The sequence below is a fragment of the Myxine glutinosa genome, chromosome 1 (genome assembly GCF_964187855.1).
Source record: "Myxine glutinosa chromosome 1, kmMyxGlut1.1, whole genome shotgun sequence".
Taxonomy (NCBI): Eukaryota; Metazoa; Chordata; class Myxini; order Myxiniformes; family Myxinidae; genus Myxine; species Myxine glutinosa.
Genome location: NC_136261.1, coordinates 34,039,312 through 34,057,632, shown reverse-complemented (window position 1 = coordinate 34,057,632; position 18,321 = coordinate 34,039,312). Strand labels below are relative to the sequence as shown.

Genomic DNA, 18,321 nt, shown 5'->3' with positions numbered 1-18,321 from the left:
CAAAGGTCACCAAATTTGCTAAACTTCTAAAATCCTCAATTTTCATCCGATTGACTTGAAATTTGAAGACCACTTGCATATCTGGTCACTGAATTCAACCACCAAGTATTTTTGAGGTCAACATCAGCCAAATGGTCAACATAGGCCAAATTTCTAAAATCCTCAATTTTCATCCAATTGACGTGAAATTTGAGGAGGACTTGCATATCTGGTCACTGAATTCAACCACCAAGTATTTTTGAGGTCAACATCGGCCAAATGGTCAACATAGGCCAAATGGTCAACATAGGCCAAATTTCTAAAATCCTCAATATTCATCCAATTGACTTGAAATTTGAAGAGGACTTGCGTATCTGGTCACTGAATTCAACCACCAAGTATTCTTGAAGTCAACATATGCCAAAAGGTCAACATAGGCCAAAAGGTCAACATAGGCCAAATTTCTAAAATCCTCAATTTTCATCCAATTGATTTGAAATTTGAAGCGGACTTGCATATCTGGTCACTGAATTCAACCACCAAGTATTCTTGAGGTCAACATATGCCAAAAGGTCAACATAGGCCAAAAGGTCAACATAGGCCCAATTTCTAAAATCCTCAATTTTCATCCAATTGACTTGAAATTTGAAAAGGACTTGCATATCTGGTCACTGAATTCAAACACCAAGTATACTTGGTCAATATAGGCCAAAAGGTCAACATAGGCCAATAACATCAGCACCTTCCCTCGGATGGACGTTAAACTGGACATCCTGTCAACCCGTATGAGTTATTCCGTTGTTTTTTCACATTACCTGGTGTGTTTTCTGGAGTTGACGAAAGAAGATAAAGCTTTGGGGCCGGATAAACATCCGGGATTATTGAAGGAGATGGCAGGGCAGGTAACCATTATGTTAACATATATAACGACGTCATGCTTGTCTGTGCTGCTAACATGAGCACGTGTCATTAATGTATTATAGAGCTACCTTTGCTCGTACCACGTGATGATCGCCATTTAGATTGTTCAGAGCATCATCAGCCACGTCACTAATCCACCCAATCGGACTTCACCTGGTTGGAAGCATCCAGAATTTTTCAAACCTTCACGTCTTCCAGTGTGTGAATACTTTTTGTAAACATAAGATAATTCACTCAATCTGGATATTAAACGGTTCAAAGTTCGTCTCGCTTCTGGACCTTGTTGTATTCAGCAATCCATACGGGACTTTGTGTCATGTCCATCACCTGTATTGTTAAAATATCATACCCGAGACAAAATGTCCAACGCATTGACATGTCGAGGTTTTGGGACAAGCTTCATTACCTGAATTATTTGGCCATGAAACGATTCAAAGCACAATAAGTCAACCGATCGTGAACGTGGGAGTTTTATTTTTAACTGTTAACGAGTGAAGCTGCGCTTCGGATGGATGGAGGGGCCGAAGCGCAGAGTCCTGAGGCGATGTGAAATATCGGGTGATCGAGACGGGCGGGAAAACATCCTCAACACGATCTCCAAAATGAAGTGGCCATTTGCTGTATCATTGGAAAACTTTTGGGGGAGGGCGGATTTTGCAAGAATCGTGCTACGCATGACGTCTTCTTGTTATTTTGTTCATGGGCTTGGTCGATTGGGATGGTCGAGAATCTGTTGGTGGTTTTGTGGATGACCCAGTGACTGTGCTCCTCAAACTCTTTGAGAATGGGTGCTGGCAGACGCACTGGAATAATAACACCCATCATAAACCTTTGTCTGTCTTTTGTGAGGTGTTCTGAAATTTATAAAACAAATAAATAAATTGCAACAAAGTTCGTTTGCTGAGTACGTCCACGCTCTTATCATACAGGTGATTCATCCACATTGAAAATACATTTATTTGCACAGTATATGATTGATTAGTATATGGAGAAGTATATGGAGTATATGGAGAAGAGGAAGAAGTTGTTTCTTGGGTTTGCTGATCTGGAGAAAGCATTCGATAGGGTTCCACGTGAAGTAGTGACATAGGCATTGAGGAAGTTAGGATTGGAGGAATGGTTGATCAGAGTAGTGATGGCAATGTACAAAAGAGCGCGCACAGCTGTAAGGACGAAGGACGGGAACAGTGGTGAGTTTGAGGTGAAGGTGGGAGTGCATCAGGGGTCGGTACTAAGTCCACTACTATTTGTAGCTGTGATGGAGGTGCTGGCTCAGAACGTAAAGGAGGGTTTACCGTGGGAGTTGTTGTTTGCAGATGATCTGGTGTTGATTGCAGAAAGTATGGATGGTCTGAAGGAGAAGATGAACAAGTGGAAGGAATGTATGGAGACAAAAGGTCTGAAGGTGAATATCAGAAAAACTAAGGTGATGGCAAGTGGTAAAGCATGTGGTGAGGTGGAAAGAACTGGGAAGTGGTCGTGTACTGTGTGCAGGAAGGGTGTCGGAGTGAACTCCATTCAATGTACAATGTGCGTTGAGTGGGTTCGTCAAAAATGTAGTGGTTTGAGAGGGTCATTAACCAGTGTGGCAGCTACATTCAAGTGTAAGGTGTGCACAGAGGGAGCTGCAGATGGAGGAAATGTTGAGTTGGATCTTGGAGATGGCGTGAAGCTGGAAGGTGTGAAAACATTTTATTACCTTGGAGACATGCTGAATGGAGAAGGCGGATCAGACTCGGCAACGGTTGCTCGGGTGAGATGTGCATGGAAGAAGTTTCGGGAACTGAGTGGTGTGCTGACGAAGAGGGGAGTGTCATTGAAGCTGAAGGGAAAGGTGTATGCTGCATGTGTGAGAAGTGTTATGATTTATGGGAGCGAGACATGGGTAATGAACGTAGAACAGCAACGAAGGCTGGAAAGGGTGGAAATGCGAATGGTTCGGTGGATGTGCGGAGTATCGTTGAGAGAGAAGAAGACAAATGATGAATTGCGAAAGATGATGGGAATAGAGCCTGTGATGGATGCTGTGAAGAGAAACAGGTTGAGATGGTTTGGTCATGTGTTGAGGAAGGATGAAAGTGACTGGTTGAAAAGAGTGATGGAAATGAATGTAGAAGGAAATAGAGGACGGGGAAGACCGAGAAAGACTTGGCTAAAGATGGTCCAAGAAGAAATGCGGGCAAGGGGGTTAACAAGGGGAGATGCAGAAAATAGGGCAAAATTGAGAACATTGTCATGGGGACCGCAAGGCTAACCCCCACTCTTGCAGGGACAATGGCCTTAAAATGCCTGGTGTTGTTGTTGTTGTACATGATTGATTAGTTGAGGTGTGGCATCTAAATGTCAGAATGTGGATGGTCCAGTTTGATGAAGGTCTTTTTTATTTTAACCAAGGCTGTGATTTCTCCAAATTGAGCATCAGCTGTGGAAGTATACACGTCACCAACCTGAATGTGAACAACTATATAATAACCCGAAACTCGATCAGTACACTCACAGCAGCTCTGGTGAACAAAGGTCAATATTTGGTAAGGTTTTATTTCTCATCCCTCATTATTCTAATTGAAACACTTTTGACTCTGTAGACTGAAGAGTTTAACCAGATTAAATGTTATTAATCGTTGGTGCAGTTTACTCTTAGCAAAGGTGGATGGTTATGTTTTCACACATGTCTGTCTGTCTGTGAGCAGTATTTCTCAAAACGTTGTCGACGAATTCAGACGAAATTTGGTGGACAGGTTGGGTGTGTGCCAAGGACGAAATGATTATATTTTGGTGAAGATCTGGATAAGGTCCTGCCTGATACGATCATTTTAATTTTTTCAAAAGTGATTCTTCACCATTGAGAGATGGGATCAAAAACGATATATAGCATGACATTTTAAAAAGTTGTGGACTAGTTACGAAAAAACTAGGTGGAGGAGTTGGATAGGTGACAAGTACGAGCTGATTTGATTCTGTTTCAGGTCTGAATCCAGACCCAGCCTATTAGTGGGATACAAAACGTAAACTGTTTAGATATGCGCTCTACCGAGTACAAAACGTAAACTGTTTAGATATGCGCTCTACCGAGTACAAAACGTAAACTGTTTAGATATGCGCTCCACCGAGTACAAAACGTAAACTGTTTAGATATGCACTCCACCGAGTACAAAACGTAAACTGTTTAGATATGGACTCTACCGAGTACAAAACGTAAACTGTTTAGATATGCGCTCTACCGAGTACAAAACGTAAACTGTTTAGATATGCGCTCCACCGAGTACAAAACGTAAACTGTTTAGATGTGTGCTCTACCGAGTACAAAACGTAAACTGTTTAGATATGTGCTCTACCGAGTACAAAACCTAAACTGTTTAGATATGCGCTCTACCGAGTGCTGTTCTAGTTTATAAATGGTGTGAATCATTTTTCAAGTTTATCTTGTAACTCTCATATTATATTGTTCTTTCCTGATATACTTGAAGTTTGTTTGTGGGGTGTCGATCTAGCAAGTTGAGGAGTGTGGTCGTGAGACGAGGAGCGGTGGATAACATGCACAGGTTTGAGCTGGTAGGGGAGGTGGTTCCATCATTGACAGAGGCCCCTGTGAAGAGTTTGGGAAGATGGTATACAGTGGAGTTGAATGATGTGGGAAGGGTGGAGGAGTGAGGAACAAGCTTTTGAGAGGTTTGAAGAGGATTGATGGATGTGGTTTGCCAGGTAGGTTGAAGGTATGGTGTTTGAAGTTTGGATTGATGCCACGAGTATTGTGGCCATTGATGTATGACATTGCAATTGGGCATGTAGAGAAGATGGAGGTTGTGGTGAGCGGATTTGTGAGGAGGTGGTCGGGAGTGCCACGCTGTTTGACGAACATTGCCTTTTATGGTCTGAGTGGAAAACTCCAGTTTCCCTTGACATCATTAACCGAGGAGTTTAAGGTGGTGATGGTGCGGGAGTTAATGATGTTGCGGGATTCAAGTGATGCAGTGGTAAAGAATGCTCTCCCAGAGAAGAAGGGAAGTCGGAAGTGGATTGCAAGAGCAGAGGTGGACGAGATGGAGGAGCGGTTGCAACAGGAGGAGGTCGTGGGGATAGTACAGCATGGAAAGCATGGCTTGGGGTGGATGAAGCATGAACGATGGGGAAAGGCATGTGTGACAGAGGTGGAAGATGGTTGAGAGGGAGGTGAGAAGAAAGGAGGAGGAGGAGAGATATGTGAAAGCAGTCAGACAGGTACCGCAAGTTGCTTGGACTAGATGGGAAGGTGTGCGGGTGAGGACATTGAAGTGGCAAGACATTTGGAGGATGGAGCCAATATTGTTGAGTTTCCTGTTGCGGGCAACATATGATGTGCTTCCATCACCAGGAAAACGAAGATTGTGGTGGTTGTTGTAGGAGGAGAGATGTTCTTTGTGGGGAGGTTTGGGAATGGTGCAGCATGCACTGAGTGCATGCTCAGTTTCATTGGTAGCAGGAAGATACAAGTGGCGGCATGATCAGGTGCTGGCGGTGGTGGTGCAGATGGTGCAATAAACAAGAGGTGCTGAGATCAAGAGAGAGAAGAGTGGAGAAGGAGACTGATGGGGGAGAGGTGTTTTGTCAAAGAGGGGCCAAGTGGTAAGAGGTGGAAAGAGGAGGAGGTAGAAAGCAAGAGGGCTGTCAGAAGCTTGTGATTGGCAGGTGGTGGCAGACCTAAAGCCACAATTGGTATTCCCAGAGAAGATCTGTGTGACAAGGTTGCGGCCTGACATTGTCATTTGGTCAGGTGCAACAAGACAGGTCATCTTAAGGGAATTGTCTGTACCTTGGGAAGAGAACATGGAGGAGGTGCATGAGAGGAAGAGAGGAAAGTACAGTGAGCTGGAGGCAGAGTGTCGGGAGAAGGGTTGGCGAGTTTTATGTCAGCCATTTGAGGTGGGGTGTAGAGGGTATATTGGCAATACCTTTTCTGTATTTCTTGCTCGGCTTGGAGTGTGTGGTACAGGAATAAGGAGGATGTATGACAAAGTTGCCCAGGTTGCCTTTAAAGGCTCACTTTGGATATGGAGGAAGTTTATGGAGGCACGTCGAACCGTGTAGGTTGAGGTTGAGGTTGGTGGTTCATTTCAGCCGTATAGGGTAGTGACTGAGCACGGAAGAGAAATGGCGATGTGTGAATGGATGTGTGTGTGTGTGTGTGTGTGTGTGTGTGTGTGTGTGTTTTGCAGGAGAGGGTGTGGTTTTGCATGAATGTGTTTATGTTTGAGCGGTGCATGTTGTAAGGGTGGTGGTCGGTTTCTTTTTTTTTTCTTTTTTTTTTGTGTGAGTGTGTGGTTGAGGGGCTGTGGATTCTGGGAGTGGAGGTGGTTTTGTTGTTGTAGTCTGTGTTCTCACTGGCTGGGGGTGGGTGTATGTACGCATCTGGGTGTGGCTGCTTGCTGCTTGTGGATGTGTATGTGCCCCTGCTGGTCCACCTTTACTGACCATATCGAGGTTGAAGGGCCGAAACGGGATGATGCTGAGGACCTCGACTGAGGACTCGGTCTGTGAGGCACACTTGTGACCAGGTGTGTTTTGAAATTATGTTAGCGCCTTCGGAAAGTATTCAAATTTTTACAAAATAATTAAAAATGTAAAGCTGAAATGTCTTGACCCAATACACACTACCGGTCAATAGTTTTAGAACACCTCAATTTTTCCAGTTTTTATTGAAATTTACGCAGTTTAATGTGTCAATGTACTCTGAAATTAAGCATAGAACAAATAAACAATTGGAGATAAAAAAAGAAATCAAAGAATCATTTTGTTTAACAAAATTTAATTTAATTTTTTGACTCAGCAAAGTGGCCACCTTTTGCAGATATAACCGCCGAACACACTCGTGGCATTCTTTCTGCAATGGAAATCAAATGTTGTTTGGGAAGTTCTTCCCAACACTGTTGAAGAAGTTCCCACAAATGTGCTGCACTTGTAGGTTGCTTTGCTTTCACCCTTCTGTCCAGTTCATCCCAAACCAGCTCGATGGGGTTTAAGTCTGGAGACTGTGCTGGTCATTCCCCTGATTTGAAGCCTACCGTCTTGTTCTTTTCCTCGAAGGTAATTTTGACAGAGCCCGTAGGAGTGTTTAGGGATCATTATCTTGCTGTAGGATGATCCCCTGACCAACTAGGCGCAAACCAGAGGGTATTGCATTGTGCTGCTAAATGCTGTGGTTGCCCTTTTGGTTCAGGGTGCCAGTCACTCTGTGCAAGTCGCCGACTCTGGATCCAGCAAAAGAGCCCCAGACCATCACGCTTCTTCCTCCATGTTTGACAGTTGGTGTCACACACCGAGGAACCATCTTTTCGCCCACTCGACGGCGTACAAAAACCCTGTATGATGAACCAAAGATTTCACATTTTGATTTATCGGTCCATAAGACCTTCTTCCAGTCTTCAGTAGTCCACTGGTGGTGCTTCATGGCCCAGGCAAGCCTCTTTTTCTTATTTTGCCATCTTAGCAATGGCATTCTTACTGCCACTCGACCTGTCAAACCTGCAGCTCGAAGTCTTCTCTTCACAGTTGAAACTGAGACTTGCTTACTTCGACCAGTGTTCAGCTGTGCTTGAAGCTGTTGTCCTGTGAGCCACTTATCACGCAAGCTGTTGACTCTCAGAAACTTGTCTTCTGATTCTGTTGTGGCTTTGGGTCTGCCAGACCTCTTCATGTCAGAGTTTCCTCCAGTTTCCAAGTGCCTTTTGATGGTGTAGGAAACTGTACTCACTGACACCTTGACTTTATTTGCAATTTCTCGAAAGGAAATACCTACACTTTTAAGGGTTATAATGGTCTGTCTGTCTTCCTGCTTACCTTTGTACCATTTCATGTTATTCACTGGAGTTGAATTGCTTAAATTTCAATCAAAACTGGAAAAATTGAGGTGTTCTAAAACTTTTGACCGGTAGTGTATATTCAACCCCTTTGCTATAACACTCCCAAATGAGCTCAGGTGCATCCAATTTCCTTTGATCATCATTGAGAGATTTCTACACCTTGATTGGAGTCCACCTGTGACCAGGACATTGTTTAGAAAGAAACACACCTTTCTATATAAGTTTCCACAGTTGACAGTGCATGCCAGAGCAGAAACTCCGCAATGAAGTCCAAGGAACTGTCCATATAACTCGGAGATATAATTGTGAGGAGGCATAGATCTGGGGAAGGGTATAAAACAATTTCTAGAACGTTGAAAGTTCCCAACAACACAGTGAGCTCTATCATTAGGAAATGAAACAATATGGAACCACCCAGACTCTTCCAAAGGCTGGTCATCCAACCAAACTGAGCAACAAGCAAGACGGACCTTGGTCAGGGAGGTGAACAAGAAACCAATGACCACTCCAATAGAACTATGGAGTTCCTTGGCTGAGATGGGAGGACCTGCCGGAAGGACGACAGTCTCTGCAGCACTTCACAAATCTAGGCTTTATGGGAGAGTGGCCAGATGGAAGCCACTTCTGAGAAAATGGCACATGACAGCACGCTTTGAGTTTACAAAAAGGCACGTGAAAGACTCAGAGCATGAGGCAAAAGATTATGTGGTTTGATAAGACAAAAATTGAACTATTTAGCCTGAATGCAAAGTGCTACATCTGGCAGAAACTGAGCACAGCTCAGCACCCATCTAACACCATCCATACCATGAAACATGGTGGTGTCAACATCATGTTATGGGGATGCTTTACAGTGGCAGGGACTGGAAGACTTGGAAGGATAGAGGGAACAATGAATAGAGCCAAATTAATTTTCTTTACTCTCAAGTTAGCAGAAAAAAATTGTCTCAAGTTCCTTTGATGCATAATATAATTCTTTTTATCATATTAAAGCGCAGCGTTACGCGCGCTGCTTGCGAGCAAGGAGGAAGCGGACAATCGGTAACTTATAAGCGTCTTTATTTCAGGAGCTCACTGTAACACTGGCGCGCTCCGGGCTGCGCGCCCGGTGTATATCATGAGGCCACGCCTACCCCTCGGGCGTGGCCACCGCCCACTTGGTGCGCGGAATGATGTCACCACGCCAGTGGGCTTTTGTGTCCGCCACACGCGCCCCCCCAGAATTCCCACGCACCTGGAGGGCCAGTTTGCGGGGCAGACGAATGACCCGGCCGAAGCGCCCCCTAGCGATCGGCGGCATCCGGGGTGCAGGGATGCCAGGTGGGATGCCCCTGGCTGCCCCTGGGATGGGTGCAGGAACGGGGGGCGGTGTGGCGGTGGGGCTGGGCGGTGCCGGGGGTCCGTCCGCAGTGGGGCGGCCCCGACGTGGGGGTCGGGCCACTGGCGGTGGATGGTCCACGTCGAGGTGGGCCGGCTTGAGGCGGTCTACCGAAACGCGGTCAGGAGTACCGCCGATGTCCAGGGTGAAGTGCTTCGCCCCGGTCTCCAGCACGCGGAAAGGCCCGTCGTATGGGGGCCGCAGTGGTGTCCGGTGGGCATCGTGGAGGACGAAGACGTACTCCGCCGTGCGAAGCTCCGGGGCGACGTGCGTCGGTGGGTGCCTGTGGCATGCCGTTGGCACCGGGGCGAACCTCTGGGCGGTCTCTTGCAGAGCGGAGCGCTGCTGTGCCGCGGACCATGGTGCCGTGGAGTCGGGGAGGAACTCGCCCGGCACCCGCAGCGGTTGCCCGAAGACCAACTCCGCCGCGGATGCGCGCAGGTCATCCTTGGGCGCCGTCCGGAGGCCCAGCAGGACCCAGGGGAGCCTGTCGACCCAGCCGCCGTCACGGAGGGTGGCCCGGAGCGCGGCCTTCAATGAGCGGTGAAATCGCTCAAACAGGCCGTTAGCCTGGGGGTGGTAGGCCGTGGTTCGGTGCAGCCGGACCCCGAGCCCCTGCACGACCGCCCCCCAGAGCTCCGAGGTGAACTGAGGGCCGCGGTCGGACGAGATGTCTGAGGGGCGCCGAAACGGGCGACCCAGGTGGCGATGAAAGCCTGCGCGACATCGGCCGCCATTGTCGACGCCAAGGGCACGGCCTCCGGCCACCGGGTGGTGCGGTCCACCATGGTGAGGACGTAGGTGAAACCCCGCGAGGGGGGCAGAGGTCCCACCAGTTCCACGTGGACGTGGTCAAACCGGCGTTCCGGCACCGTGAACGGGGCCAACGGGGCCTGGGTGTGCCGGTGCACCTTGGCGCGCTGGCACGCGAGGCACGTCCTGGCCCAGCCGCGGACGGCCTTCCGGAGGCCATGCCAGACGAACTTGCCGGCGATCAGCCTTTGGGAGGCCCTCGCGCCCGGGTGGGACAGGCCGTGGATGGCGTCAAACACCTGGCGCTGCCAGCCCGCGGGCACGATGGGGCGAGGACGCCCGAGGGAGACGTCGCACAAGAGGGCCGCACCCGCGTCGTCGAATGCCACCTCGGTGACGCGGAGGCCCGTGACGGCGGTCCGCAAGGCCTGGACGTCGGGCTCAGCGGCCTGGTCCACTGCCATCCGGTCATAGTCGATGCCGAGGTGGACTGCGTGGGCGACGGCCCGGGAAAGGCAATCCGCCACCGGGTTGTCCTTCCCCGCGACGTGCTGGATGTCCGTCATGTACTCGGACACGGCCGAGAGGTGACGCTGCTGCCGGGCCGACCACGGCTCGGTGACCTTGCCCATCGCGAAGATCAGCGGCTTGTGGTCGACGAAGGCAGTGAACGCACGGCCCTCGAGCAGATGGCGGAAGTGCCTGACCGCCAAGTGAAGCCCGAGCAACTCGCGGTCGAAGGTACTGTAACGGCGTTCGGGCGGGCGAAGCTGCCGGCTAAAGAACGCCAGCGGTTGCCAAGCTCCACGCACCCATTGCTCGTGCACCGCACCCACCGCGTAGTCCGAGGCATCGGTGGTGAGGGCGATCGGTGCATCGGGTGCCGGGTGCGCGAGCATGGTGGCGTTAGCCAAGGCGAGCTTCGCGCCCGTGAACGCCGTGTCCATCTGCTCGGTCCAGGTAACGTCGCCTTTGCCCGGCTTACCTCGGAGAGCTTCGTGCAGGGGGCGCAGGAGCTGGGCGATACGGGGCAGGAACCGATGGTAAAAGTTCACCATGCCCAGGAACTCCTGCAGCCCTCTGATCGTGCGGGGGCACGGAAACCCCTTCACCGCCTCCACCTTGGCCGGCAGGGGGACGGCTCCGTGCCTGGTGACACGGTGCCCCAGAAAATCGATTATGGTGGCGCCGAACCAGCACTTTGCGGGGTTCACAATCAGGCCATGCTTGCCCAGGCGTTCGAAGAGCGTGCGGAGGTGGCGTAGGTGCTCTTCGCGGGACGCGCTGGTGACGAGGATATCGTCCAGGTAGACGTAGACAAAATCCAAGTCGCGCAGGACGCTGTCCATCAGTCGCTGGAGCGCCTGAGCCGCATTCTTCAGACCGAAGGGCATGCGCAGGAACTCGAAGAGTCCGAATGGCGTGATGACCGCCGTCTTCGGGACGTCCTCTGGCCTGACGGGGACCTGATGGTAGCCGCGTATGAGGTCCACCTTCGAGAAGAAGGACATGCCCGCCAAACGGGCGGAAAAGTCCTGAATGTGGGGGACGGGGTAGCGGTCGGGAGTCGTGGCGTCATTGAGACGGCGATAGTCCCCGCACGGTCGCCATCCCCCGCCGGGCTTTGGCACGATGTGCAGCGGCGATGCCCAAGCGCTCTCTGAGCGCCGAATGATGCCGAGTCGCTCCAGGGTAGCGAACGCCGCTTTTGCCACCGCCAGCTTCGTCGGCTCGAGGCGGCGTGCCCGGGCGTAGACCAGTGGCCCGACGGTGGGGATGTGATGGGCCACCCCGTGCTTGACGGCCCCCGCCATGAAGGTGGGCCGCGTGAGGGCCGGGAAGCCGGCGAGGAGGAGGGTGAATGCGTCCGCTGCCGGAAGCGTACAGACCAACGTGGCCGGAACCGAACCATTCGGCAAGCCGCTTGGCAAGCCGCTCGTTGAGCTGGGCAACGCACAAGCGAGCGAGCTGAACGTCTCGGCCTGGACAAGACGTCTGTGCTTGACGTCGACCAGGAGCCCATTAGCGCACAGGAAGTCCGCGCCAAGCAGTGCCATGGGCACGTCGGCGGTGACGAACGTCCATCGGAAAACCTGCCCTCCGAACCGCAGAGAGAGGCAGCGTTTTCCGTACGTACGGATGGGCGTCCCGTTCGCGGCAAGCAGCGCGGGGCCCCCACCCGCGGCGTGCTTGTCTGACGTGCTGGCAGGAATGACACTCACCTGCGCTCCCGTGTCGCACAGGTAACGGCGCCCGGAGAAGGTGTCCGTTATGAACAGCAGGCTGCTCGAACGGCCGGCGCTCATCGCCACTATTGAGCGCCGGCCCGGGCGTTTCCCGACCTGTTGAAGGAGCATGGCGGATGACACTGCCGAGCTTCGTGGCCGAACTTGGCGTGGAACCAGCACCAGGTGGTGGAGCTGGAGGAGCGCGGCTGGCTCCGCCAGGCCGGTGGAGTTGGCGGGTTTCCCCGCGGCGGCGGTTTTCGCCGCGGCGGTGGGCGGGGCATGGCGGCGGTCACGAGGTGCGTATCAGCATGCTGCGTATGCTGTATAAGCTGATGCTGTGGATCAGCAGCATCAGCAGCATCAGCCACGAGGGCCGTGACGGCCACGCCGACTCTCGCCCGCGTGTCCGAAGCGGCAAAGTACTTGTCCGCCTCGGCTGCCAATGCTCGGGGTTCAGTTAGCCCGGTCCCGGCCAACGCGAGGCGAACCTGCGCTGGAAGTTGGCGACGGAAAAGCGCCCGGAATAGAGAACCGGGGGCTTCGTCGCCCAACAGTGACAGCATATGGTCCATTCGGACCGACGGGTGCGTGTCACCGAGCTCGGGGAGATCCAGGAGGCGGTCGGCCCATGCGTCGTCCGTGAGGCCGAACGTGGCTAGGAGTAGCCGCTTGAGTGCCTCGTACTTGTGGCCGTCCGGTGGGTGGCGAAGGACGGACACATTTCGAGCGGCCGTGCTGGGCCCGAGGGAGGCGACGACGTGGCAATAGCGCGTGTCATCGCCGGTGAGGCGCCGAAGCTGAAATTGGGCTTCGGCCTGGACGAACCAGACTTCGGCCTGAGCCTCCCAAAATTCGGGAAGTTTGATGAAGTTGGCCATGGCAATGGCGTCGCGTGTGGAAGGATCGCTCCGGCAGATCCAATGTCGAGGGGGTCACCAGTAAAGCGCGGCGTTACGCGCGCTGCTTGCGAGCAAGGAGGAAGCGGACAAGCGGTAACTTATAAGCGTCTTTATTTCAGGAGCTCACTGTAACACTGGCGCGCTCCGGGCTGCGCGCCCGGTGTATATCATGAGGCCACGCCTACCCCTCGGGCGTGGCCACCGCCCACTTGGTGCGCGGAATGATGTCACCACGCCAGTGGGCTTTTGTGTCCGCCACAATATAATGTCATTAAAAGTTTTTTCTGTTGGTTTATATGAATTTGTGGTCAGAAGTGATTGTTGGTAACTGCTGAGCCAATCTTTTATTGGACGTTTCTTATCAGAGACATATGGCAGGTTTTAACCGAGGAGTTTAAGGTGGTGAGAGTGCGGGAGTGGAGTTCTTGTAGATGTAGATTGTTGTGGAGTTCTTGTAGATGCTATAAATAAACGTCAAAGTAATACCCAACTTATTCTTTATCTAATTCCTTTTGTGAAGACATAACAATGTTTTGTAAAACTTTCATAATGTTTCTCTTTAACTCATTTCAGTTTTCCATACGGTAAAGATTGAGACATCGCCAATCCATACAAATTGTTGGCATCATAATACATCAATTAAAAACTATCTTTTGTGGCATTATAGTTAGGAAGATATTTGTTGTTTGCTTTTGCATATTACTTAGAACAGACTCGTGATATTCCACATCTTTTAACCTTCTCAATCATCAAAATCATATCTAAATCACCAATGAATTCCAATGGCTGTTTAATCTCCTTTAGCATAGCTCTCTCTCCAAGCCATTCCAACAGCAGTGAAATAGTCAGCGGGGTCTAATCCATATGAATGCTTATTATGACATTATTCTAAAAGCCTCAAATACATCAATGAATAAAATAACATCAGTCTTTCTATACAAATCATGTTATTCCCCAATATTTTTTACATCAAATTTCTTCCAAACCTTTTCTGCTTGGGTATATTCTTTATTAGTAATATGACTTTTATTTAATTCATTAAAGAAACATTCTTTAGAGGGGAGTTCTGTTTCTTTGAACCTTTCAAATTAGTTCAAATAATCATAGTGATATACACCCTTTTGTTGAAGGAGTTCAATTTCTTCCTGATTTGAGAAATAACATTGGAGAATTTGAAATTTTTTTGTAGTTGACACCAATTTAAATAATTGGCTTCACACAAACTTAAATGTATCAAGAAATCTAATATGGGTTTTCTTTGACATTCTTTTCTTTTTAGGTGTATAAATTGTTTTTGTAGATATGTAAATTGTTTTTGTAAATGAGATGTATTTCTGGTCTGTGTTGGCAATGGTTGAAATGTATCCACTGGTTTTACTCAATTTCTTTATATAAAAAAATTCGAGCGAGGTACCCGTGATATGCACAGGTTGGAAGCCAAAAGCAAAAAAAATGTGGAAATGGCGAATGCTAAAACATGAACCAATAAAAATTACACATTCCTGTGCCACTTTCAGGCGAACATCAGGCATTGACAGCAGATTCGTGAAGGACTTGCGCAAAAACGTACCCAGTCTGAATGTTGCTATATCCAGTCAATGGCGAAACTGCAACTGGGGAATCCGCGAATGTCACGGATGGAAACACTGTCATTTCCTCTCACCCTTATGTCATCTGCTATATAAGAGAGCTGTTGGTCTGTGTGTGTGTGTGTGTGTGTGTGTGTGTGTGTGTGTGTGTGTGTGTGTGTGTGTGTGTGTGTGTGTGTGTGTGTGTGTGTGTGTGTCTGTGTGTCTGTCTGTGTGTTGCCATTTTTCTCAGAGATGGCTGAACGGATTTTCGTCAAACTCTCAGAGGTTCATCAGTAAGTGTCTGGGCATGTTTTAGGCAAAACAACAACAAAAAAATATAATTGAAAAAAAAAAGTTCATTTTTTTGGATAAAAAAAAAAAAACTCGATAGTGCCTAAGCCTTTTTTAATTAATGAAAGTTATATACAAGTACACATTCGCATACATAAATACAAAACAATCACCAGACATTTGAACACAAATAAATCAAACAATTCCGGAAGTGTACAAAGTTGGTAGTAAGGCTTCTTCTTCTGCCTGATCGGCATCACACTTAACTCAGAAACGTGATGAACGGCACATTCAGCAGCATATATTCGACGAAAAGGTGATGAACCCCCTTCCACTCCCCCCACTCCCTTCCTCACCCCTCCCTCTCCTGCCTCCTTCTCCCCCCTGCCCCCCACTTGCCCCCCTCCCCTTCGCGCAACGCCGGGTACTCCTGCTAGTATATCCATAATTTTCATTCCAAATAGCATCATTCATCATTCCAATCACAAGTTAGGCTAGCATCACACCAAAGTAGTTCTATCCCGTTCTACCCCGTTCTAAAACAAATACTAGAACGGGCTGTGATCACGGTAGAATGCGTAGTTTGGCGTAAAATACGATGCTAGTTCGTTCATAAGCAGTCCTCAATACGTCTATCTCGTTCTTATCTCGTTCTTAGCCAGTCTGCAGTCCGTTTGTATCCAGTTCAGATCGTGTAAAAGTGCCCGTTCACCTCATGCCGACAACGTTTCGAAGCAGTTCGAGCCCGTCCGTAGCCGTTCTCAACCTAGGCTATGAGCCAGACCCCCCAAATTGACCGGTCGGTGCCATACAGATGGAGTAAGGCTCATTGTGATTTTTAGCAAGATATATGTCCCTAGATATGAAAAAAAAGTGATAGCAGTGTATAACTCTCGGCCATCTCTGTGTTATCACCCGAAATATTATTATACGCCTGCTTCGCTTCGCCAAAAAATGTGATATTTGCTAAAATTGGAATAAATATGTTTTTAAGGACCACAGAGTGCCGAGATCGAGATCGAGATCGTATTTGTTCGAGAGATCATGATAAACCTAGAGTGTGGAGCAAGTTTGCATGCATTGTGAAATATAATGTAGCTGATGTTACAAACCTACTTTAGGATACTAGCTAATACCAAAAGTAGTAGACGAATAAACCTAAAATGTTCAAAAGCTATGTTTCGTTCCAAAATATCAAAATTAGGGGGTATGGTTGAACATATTTTGAACTTTGCCAAAATATGTGCCCCAAACAACCACCATATTACAAAGTAATGATATATTCCAATGCAGTGGTTCCTTGCGAAGATTTTGAGGGGTCAAATGTTACTCTGGGAGTTTTCATTTTTGAAATATTGACAAAAATGTACAATGTGAATTCTGAACTCGAAGCGATTTCGATCACTTTTTCACTAAATTTAACATATTTTTTGTCATTATATCAATATTTTGATAAATAACCCCCACAAATGTTCTATATTTCTATTACTATATTTGTTGGCATCCAGTATGCAAATTATTGGCACTCTGTGGTCCTTAAAAACATATTTATTCCAATTTTAGCAAATATCACATTTTTTGGCGAAGCGAAGCGGGCGTATAATAATATTTCGGGTGATAACACAGAGATGGCCGAGAGTTATACACTGCTATCACTTTTTTTTCATATCTAGGGACATATATCTTGCTAAAAATCACAATGAGCCTTACTCCATCTGTATGGTACCGACCAACCCCCTTGGCTCATAGCCTAACCCGTTCTTAACCAGTTCAACCTCGTTCTACCTCATTTTACCTCGTTCACAATACGTCCAAGCCAGTTCTAACTAATTCTTAACCCGACCAACTCGTTCGCACTACGTCCTCATCTCGTCCCTAGTGCGTGTGTACTCGCGTCCTGGCCTGTCCTGGCCCGACTGCTATGAATACCGAGCGCGTTGTAGCCAGTCCTCATTCAAGTTCAGGGCTCCGAGCTGTACACATCTACAATACAATCTCCGATCATCATGCCTCCAAAGAGAAGTCGATTCAGAAAGACAGGGCTAGCGAAATCAAGCACAACTAGCCCTGCTGAAGGCCATGCAGATCCCCCTGAAGTTGCTGAGACTATTGAGCCTGCCCATGAAGGTCCAATTCAAGAGAGGGAGACGGAGAGAGCTGTATCCCCTGGAGCCTCTGATGCCTCCAAGTCAGATGGGGATGTTGGAGAACGGGATGGACGGGATAAAATTTTGAGCAGGCTCAAAGTTCTAGAGCACCCTCCCCGTCCGAGCCCGTCCATGAAGTTCGTAAAAAGACTGTAAATAGTTGCTACTACGTCCACTACATTCATACACAGTTGGAGCCCGTTCGACAACATTTTCACGAACGTATTGAGAACTAGTTTGGTGTGATGGGGGTATTAACACAATAGTATTAATATATCAAAATATAAAGTTAAATCATGATTGTATTGAGATTTGATCAAATCAGCAAAGTGTTGTCATCTTGTTCACTTCCGCATCGGCAGCAGCTCCGTCACGATGGTATTTCAAAAATATAATTTTATTAAGGAATTTTGAAACCTCCTTCCTACCTTACGACACCTGCTGGGACGCCAAAACGTTGCACAGAAGGGCGGGGGGCGCTTGGGGCGAGGTGCTTACTGAGAGAGTAGTTTTGAGACACTCGACAGACAGACAGACAGACAGACAATCCTGTTGTATAATATTGATGTGTGTCATGGTGAGCGTTGTTGTGAAGAAAGACTGGAATGAAAGAGGGAAGTTTAAATTTAAGATTACAAATTTTATGAGCTGGACCTCTATATTCCCCAGTGAGATTGCAGTGATTTCTTACCTTTGGACCTTCAATAATTATTTCATCCCCACAAATGTGACAGATATTAAATTTATTTTTCTCACTGTTAATGGCATTGATAGAAATATTTTTTAACATTATGTTAGTTTATGAAATGCAATATTTTTCAAGGCATTTGACAAACTCTTGGGAAGCATGTTCTCCTCGATAGAATTCTAACCTATTATATCTGGAGATGGTGGCACTGACAGAGAAACAACAACAGAGGCTGCAGGTTTGGGAGAACAACTGGGTGAGGTGGATTGTGGGAGTGAAGAGGGCAGACAGAAGGAGGATGGATGACCTGAGAGAGGAGATTGGTGTGCAGATGAGCTTGACGGGGAGATTGGTGAAATGCCCCGAGTGAGATGGGCTGGACATTTGGTGTGGATGGGGGGAAGAAAGAATGGCAAAGAGGTTGAGATGTGGTAGGTTGAGATGGGATGATTGTTTTAAGAGGGATACAAGTAAAGTGGGGTGGTTGGAGGGTGGAGAGAGTTAACTGAGTGGTGTGGGAGGAGTATTGTGGTCAAGGAGCAATAAATAATAATAGGGAGGAATAGCAACAGCAACAACAACAAGAACAACACCAAGACAAGAGCAACAAACAACAAGAGCAACAAAGAG

General features: G+C 48.3%; 1 protein-coding gene across 1 annotated transcript in view; it reads left to right on the top strand.

Moving 5' to 3' along the window:
• The first annotated feature begins 3,369 nt into the window (after positions 1-3,369).
• Positions 3,370-18,321, top strand: part of LOC137422693 (carbohydrate sulfotransferase 1-like) — a 113,280-nt gene continuing 98,328 nt past the window's right edge. Inside the window, exon 1 of the mRNA XM_078770625.1 lies at positions 3,370-3,433. The gene's annotated coding sequence lies outside the window, so the exon portion shown is untranslated. The remainder of the gene's footprint in view (positions 3,434-18,321) is intronic.